Source organism: Phodopus roborovskii, unplaced genomic scaffold, assembly GCF_943737965.1.
Source record: "Phodopus roborovskii unplaced genomic scaffold, PHOROB, whole genome shotgun sequence".
Classification (NCBI taxonomy): Eukaryota; Metazoa; Chordata; class Mammalia; order Rodentia; family Cricetidae; genus Phodopus; species Phodopus roborovskii.
Genome location: NW_026125052.1, coordinates 3,082,724 through 3,090,458, shown reverse-complemented (window position 1 = coordinate 3,090,458; position 7,735 = coordinate 3,082,724). Strand labels below are relative to the sequence as shown.

Sequence of the window (7,735 nt, the reverse complement as noted above, 5' to 3'; positions counted from 1 at the left end):
TTGGGTGCTGAAGTTTCTCCAAACATCCATGTGCAAAAATCCATGAGTGAAAGATACGGTCCCTGTGGTGGGCTTTTGATGTGTGGACTTTGAGAAGGAGCTCTTTGGGTGGTTTTTAGGTCATTGGGAGGCATTCTCTCTCTCTCTCCCTCCCTCCCTCCCTCCCTCCCTCCCTCCCTTCCCTCCCCTTCCCCCTCCCTCAACTCTGGTGCTTGTATACTTCCTGGCTGTATGGCATATTTCCTGTTGCTCAAGGCCCACAACAACATGCCGACTTGATCTTGAACTAGACTCTCCAAAACCATAAGCCAAAACAAACCTCCCCACAAGACATAAGTTATCTGTGTTCAGTATCTCATTTAACGACAGAAAGCTGACCAGTACACCTGTGCTTCTGGAACTTTGATATGCAGAGTCATTGTGGGGGTCCTGTCAGAGTCTTTCTCAGTGTGTATACTGAAGAAGTGTGGTTATGTTGACATTGGACTCTCTGCCCCCAAGCACTGGTTCTCCAGCGGGCTATGGGCAGACAAAGGTACGCAAAGAAGTCCCTCATGAGAGCTGCCTTCAGCTATAGTGAACAACTAACTATCTTGTACAAGATCATGTCCTGACTTACAATAAAGACTTGGTCACTAATAATAAATGTTGACTCCAAGAGGTTGTGTGGTGTAATTGTTAGGATTTCTTTCTTTTCTCCTTCTCTTTGCTTTTTTTTTGAAAATATTTTTGGTTGTTTTTTTAAATTTTATTTTATGAAACAATTTTCTTAATTCTTATTTTTAAAGAATAAATAGGCGTTTTTCCTGAAAGCATGTCTCTATGTGGGAATCAAATCCCTTGGAACAGGAGTTAAAGACAGCTATAAACTGTCATGTGGGTGCTGGGAATTGAACCCTAGTCCTTCTAGAAGAGCAGCCAGTGCTCTTTCCTGCCTAGCCATCTCTCCACCCTCCATTTGTTAAGATTTCTAATAGCAGAAGGCTGGGGGTGTAGCTCAGGTGTTAAGAGTGCTTGCCCAGCATGCCCTGGGTTTGATTCTGACTGCTTAGATGAACTGGAGGGGCAATTAGTATTTCAAGGGAGATTTTTTTTCCTATAAAGATTTGGGAATTGAATGGCTGCTCCCACTGGCTTTCTTTTTAAGTTTAATTTACTTTTTAATCATGTGTATGTGTATGAGTGTGTGTGATGTGCCAGTGCCTGCAGAGGCCAGAGGTGTTAGAATCCCTGGAGCAGAGGTTACAGGCAGTTGTGAGCTAGGGTCTCTAAAAGTGCCCGTAACCACTGAGCCAGCCAACCAATCCCTCCCCCCCTGCCTTTTGATGCAATTGAAAAAGACAAGGAAAGCTTCCAATCATTAATCACCTGTAGTACTGGGACTATAATGGCCACCACACAGAACTTAATTTCGGCTCCATATCCCTTCGTCTCTTCCTCACAGATGACAAAGTAGGCAGCTGCTTCTGTTCTCTCCTGGACTTACCACACAAACAGTACAGATAGACGCTCTGAGTGGCGTCCTCCTACCCCAGTGACTGGTTCGTCATACTGATCAAATCAGCACATGGGTGATCAGTGATCTGCCTGTCAGACCTAAGTTACAAAGTGCCACTTTACCAGAGACATCTCAAAACAGCCCAGCATCTCTGGAAGAATAAATGCTACCTATAAACCAAAATCCAATGTTTACTCTCCAAACAGGATTTCAAAATGAAATTGTATGTTATATTTCTAGAAATCACGATTCACTGAAAAGAGGACAAAGGAGACAAGTTGAGGTTTAGATTTGATAAAAGGAAGAACATTAAAAAATAGAGATCATGCATTGGACAGGTTATTGGAGATTGCCTTCCTTGAAAAATCTTTAAAAATAGAATCCACAGAGCTAGGGCTGTAGCTCAGCGAGGGAATTGTATGTGCAAGGGGCTGGGGGAAACGAATAAGACAGGCATTCATCCTGAATGGTTTGGATACAGACCAGCTTGGAAGTAATAACTGAAGTCAGTACTTTTCTGGAGGCCCCTCTGCTGCCCCTTGCTCTCCCCACTGTCTGCCTCCCAAGGCATCAGGGCCCAGCGGGGATGTCGAGGTTGCCAGGGCTGGGGGAAACCATGTGGGATTATTTTGCCACAGAAATGGAGAAGAAACGACTACAGTGCTGTCAGTCCACCAACTGAGCAGTTAATGAAAGCAGGTGGCATAACACAACCCTTCGGTTCTTTCTAGAATCCCGATGAATCAGTCAGCTTGTTCTTGAAAACCCTAAGATGGTTACCCACCCCCCCCCAAGAGACTGTGATTCCAGTCTGAAGAGGATTCTGAGCAGAGACGACAAAGGCGTGTCCAACTCAAAGTCAGAAACACACAGCAGTTTCCAAAAGGGAACCACCATTGGGAATCTATGGGATGCACATTCTGGCACAAATGTCATGATAGATACCAGTATTGCAGAAACGGACCTGGCTCCACTCCTCTCCAATTTGATTTCTTTATAAAAAAATATTTATTTTAGCGCTTGCTTTGGCAGTGTGTATACTAAAATTGGAATGATACAGAGAAGATTAGCATGGCCCTGCACAAGGATGACATGCAAATTTGTGAAGTGTTCTATATTTTCATCTATGCATGTAACAACAATTAATGAAAAAAGAGGCTTTGAATTTGAAAGAGAGCAAGGAGGGGTATGTGGGAGGGTTTGGAGAGAGAAAAGGGAGTGGGAAATGATGTAAATAGATTATAATCTTTAAAAAGACTTATTTTATTATGTGTGTGTGAGAGAGAAAGGGAGGGAGGGTGGGAGAGAGATCGCGTGGGCACACATATGGATGCAGGTACACACTGAAGCCACAAGAGGGCGCTGGATCTCCTGCAGCTGGAGGTACAGTTATTTGTGAACCTCCTGATGAGGGTGCCAGCACCTGAACTCTGGCCCTCTGCTACAACAGTGAGCTCTTTCAACAGCTGAGACATCTTTACAGCCTCTCAATTTCCTTTTCTTTATATTTAAAAGAGCTCTCTCTCTGGTGTGTGTGTGTTCAATCTCATTCATGTGTGAGTGTGAACATGTGTGTGTCACAGCACACTTGTGGAGGTCAGAGTCAACCCTGGATGCTGGTCCTGCATTTCCACCTGGTCTGAGACAGTGTCTCTTTGCTGTTGTTCTGCCGAATATGCCAAGCTACCTGTCCCTCAGATTTCCAGCTTTCCCTCTCTGTATCTCACAGACCTGTAGGAGCCCTAGAATTGTAGACACTAGGTGCTACAGCATCCGGCTTTCACGCATGCTCTATGGCGTCTTCTGCTTTCCTAACAAGCGTGTTTATGCACCGAACCATTTCCCCAGCACTGTTTGTTTATTTTTTTTGCATGTCACCTAGTCACTTTAGAGTTCCATGGCGTTTTTCCTCTGGCACCTGGGGACTGATGCTACAGCGTCAGGGTGGGGTGGGTGGGCAGTGCCCCTCCCTCGTTCATTGGTCCTCGTTGGCATCTTCCCAATGTCCTTATGCCATTTGATTCCTCAGTCTTTGTCCAGATAGCATTGTCTGCTTTTTCAGACTGGGGTTTCCTGTTATAGTCTCTTTCTGCTTTAGTGCGCTAATCTTCCTGGGCTGTACTAGGTGGGGACTGGGCGGTGGTGGCACATGTCTTTAGTCCCAGCACTCAGGAGGCAGAGGCAGGTGGATCTCTGTGAGTTTGAGGCCAGCCTGGTCTACACAGTGTGCTCCGGGACAGCCAAGGCTACGCAGAGAAACCCTGTCTTGAGAAACCAAAAACAAATGAAACGAAACTAGGTGGGTGCCCAGGTACCTTTTCTCAGTCTATGTTGCTCTTGGGTGTTTGGAAAACCTTTTATTTCTCTGCATAACACACTGAGCCTACGAGACTGCTTCAAGGCTACCCCTGTCCTGCCTGCTGAGTCTCATCAGCTAGGTGATCTGGGTGACGAGAAGTGTGGGCTCTCTCTGAGTCTGTAACACAGATCCCTCTAGTCTTAGATTTGACCCCTTTACCTGTAGTTTTGGTGACTACTGTCTAAGCTCTTTGATGCTGACTTTTCCTCCCTCTGGTCCAAGTACACATTATCCAGTCTCAGGTGGCACCTGGATCTCAGGTCCCGAGAACTCAGTTCTCTCATGCTCTGAGAGCTCCAGTGTTTGGATTTCTTTATATCCCAAAAGCCTCTCTCTACTCCAGCAACCATTGCCCAGGAACTGAGTGCTCATTGGGAATGCTGCTTTTCGTGGGGGGTACAAAGGATGTACCGGGGATGACAAACGTACCCAGAACTCAGCACTATTCTGCTGTTGCCAAAGAGGTCCAGTTGAAGGCAGTGTGAATCGTCAACGCCAGTGAGAAGCACAGCCTTCTCTCTCTGGGGCACAGGAAGCCCCAGATCCTTCCCCAGGTTCAGTGCCATGTTCCTTTGTTCTCTTGATGTTTGCCCTGTTTGTTTTTGAAACAGGGTCTCACTATGTAGCTCTGGCTGTCCTGGAACTCACCAGGAAATCAGGCTGTGCATTTTTTTTTTTAAATAAGTAACTTTTATTTCTTAGGAATTTGAAATGAAGATGATGGAGCAAAGGTGCCATTGTGACAATATGTACATTTTGCACACTTAGGTCAGACTCTGTTCACACAGATTAAATAAAGCCCCTAAATTGCATTTAGCACAGTTCATAGACGTTATGTTTAAAGTTGTGAATTCTTAACTGGGTATGGTTGCACATGCCTTCAATCCTAGCAACCATGAGGCAGAGGCCAGCCTGGACTAGAGCCTGAGTTCCAGGACAGCCAGGCTATGTAGAGAAACCCTGTCTCTTGCCCCCAACATCTATTGGTTACAAACAAACAGTGCATTTTAACTCTAATTCCACATTGCATTTCTACAAAAATGTAACTGGCCTCCAGTTTCACTGCAGTTAAATGGAAGATCTCATTTATAGGTTACTCTGAATAAATTAGTTAGATTTTTAAAAAGCATCAAGGCCATCAAGAGCTCTAACCCATATACAAGTTTAAAATTATGGCCTTAGACATTTGCTACTTCAGAAACTTCATGGTTCTGCTGTTTTTTAGTTTTCTATTTTTTTAATACTATATACTGCAACCATTTTCTTTCCCGTTTCACTTCTCCAAGCTCTCAGATGGACACCTTCCTCAGGGTCAATCAGCTGTGACCCTCCCCAGGGATCAGGAGAGCCGATTCTTGGCTCCTGCTCAGTTTGAGTCAGGGTCTGCTTCCTAGGTCTTGGGAGGGGGCTTCCAGTGGGAGAGCCATGGCTTCTCACATATCCTCAGATTGGAAAACTGGGAGGAAAGTGCAGAAATAATGAATCTCCCCTACCTTGGAAAGTAGTTCTTTCAACAGATTGTGTTAGCGCTTGGAGTCACTGCTTTAACTACTAAAATGGATTAAATTAGCAGTTCTGTGTTTTGCCAAGATTTTTTATAGGCTCTTTCCTTCGTTCTCAACAAATTAAAACCTGGCTCGCAGGGGCGTGTAGTAGACATCTCTCCTCCTGTCGCTGGATGCTGATGTAGCAAGCTTTTGACAGTTTTTAAAAAGAAAGATTTAATTCTTGATTACCGCTCCTCATGTGTCTTATACCAGGGCAGCAGTATGGGTGTGTGGGAGGAAAACTGATATGACAGGGAAGAGTTTAATAAATATTTGTAACATAGAGTCTCTAAATCATTGCTTCAGGGAAGCCGAGTATAGGAAATGGAGTGTTTTCGTCTCGAAGGCAGTGCTAGATTTCTATACGGTGCTAATGAATTAAATAAATATTTTATAAGTATCAAACCTAGTGCAAACTGGTTTGCATTTTGCAAAAAAATTTACAATTTTAAAATTGTGTGTGTGTGTGTGTGTGTGTGTGTGTGTGTGTGTGTGCATTCCACAGCACATGTGTGGAGGTAGATGACCATGTCTCTTCTATTGAGGGTTCTGGGCATTGAACTCGGGCCATCAGTCTTGGTGGCAAGCACCTTTATTGACTGAGCCATCTCACCAACCTCGTCATATTTTTGAGACGAAGTCTCAAAGTAGCCCTACTGGCGTTGGATTTAAAGCAATCCCTCTGCTTCTGCAGTGCTGGGAGTAAAGGCGGGCACTACCACACCTGGCTCCCAAATGTTTAAAATTCAAGGATATTGTGCCATAAAGTCTAACTGCAAGCAATCATACCCACTGTTCAAAATCTAAACTCAAAAATCTCACTCTAAAATCTAGGAAAAATGTAATATTCAACTTACTAAGGCAAAAGGAACTGGCAGAATTGATGGGGTTCGTCGGAATATCACAATCCCAAATTGCAGTTCCAACGAAAGGCTTATTTTTACTAAACCCTGAACTCACATCAGCTCCCAAAGTATGTGTTTCTTCCTTGTGTTATAATTAGAAGTGAAAATAGGACACAACCATATATACTCACTATATGTATATTTTTAGAATGATCCCAGGGCTGTTAAAAATGTATAAATAAAAGTCCCAAAGGAGATGCGGTGACATATCTTTTTGGATGATGTCTATAAATGTGATCTTGAAGATTTCTTATTTTTTGACAGCTTTAGACTTTTTTTCCTGTAATGAATGCCCATTTCTTTGAATTAATGAAATGAACTGAAAACCCTGCATTGAAGACAAGGTCCACATCGGCCTTACATTTGTCAGGCACCGAATCGTCAGTGCATGTGGTGATTGTTTGGAAGGTTGCAAGGTGGCATTAGCAAGAATGAGCCACTCGCCGTGCAATGCACTCCACGAGGTGCAATCAGGAAGCCGGTATCAGAGCAAGGATCAAACACGCTTTGGTCTTCAAAGTAGTCCAGACCCCGAAAAGTCATAATTTCTGTTACCTCTCCCCCCTCTGTGACTAGATTGCTTTGCCTTTGAACTGCCCACTGCAAAGGGCCAGGTGTGGGACTGCTCAGATCTTGCGAGGCTGACAAGAGCTTCCCTTCACTGAGCGCTTTTCAGCCTGCTTTCAATGCAGGACTATCACGGTGTGCAGTAGGAGGGAAATGTAAGGTAGAGCAATCCTGTTAAAAGGCGTGGAGCTGCTTCTTGATTGCTAAGGTCTCAGTGAGAGTTTATCTATGGACAGGGGTGAATCCTGCTGATGACGAAGGCAACAGAAATCAGAGCATCAATGACCAAGAGGAGCAGCTTTTGACTGAACGCAGCAGTCACAATTTCCCGGAGTACTTCATAGTGCTCCCCGACCAGTCCTCCTTTTCCACTTTTCATGCAGCTGTTGGTGTTGGTTTAGTCAAAACTTTGTCCAAGAGTCTTTTTAAAAAACAGTAGGGATTTGCCTGATTTACCTTCATATTGGAGTAAAAAAGGAAAATGCCAGGCGTGAAACCATGAATTCTGGAGATCACTGCCAAGGCAAACAGATTCTGGGATTCGTTACTTTAAAGAAGATCTTGGTGTGTTTATTAGTGCTTGGAGCCTCATTCTGTCTCAGCTCTGTACCCTTGGAAGCACCCAGTGCAGGCTGAGGCCAAAGGGCCAGAAGTTAGAGGTCAGCCTGGCAATAGAATCAGACCCCATCTCCAAGGAGGGAGAAGAAAGAGGAAGAAAAGGAATGGAGAAGAGGAGAGAGAGAGGGGGAAGAAAAGGAGGAGAGGGTAAGGAAGGGAGGGGGAGAGGGATGGAGAAGGTGGGGAAGGAGGAAGGGACACGGCACCCTTTAATCAACTCACAGCCTGGAGCTGAGCCCAG

The 7,735-nt window shown here is 44.6% G+C and overlaps 1 non-coding gene across 1 annotated transcript; it reads left to right on the top strand.

Annotated features, from left to right (window-relative positions):
• Positions 1-2,514: 2,514 nt before the first annotated feature.
• Positions 2,515-2,620, top strand: LOC127221764 (U6 spliceosomal RNA). Its single transcript, XR_007834492.1, has one exon. It is a non-coding gene; the product is annotated as a U6 spliceosomal RNA (small nuclear RNA).
• Positions 2,621-7,735: the final 5,115 nt, after the last annotated feature.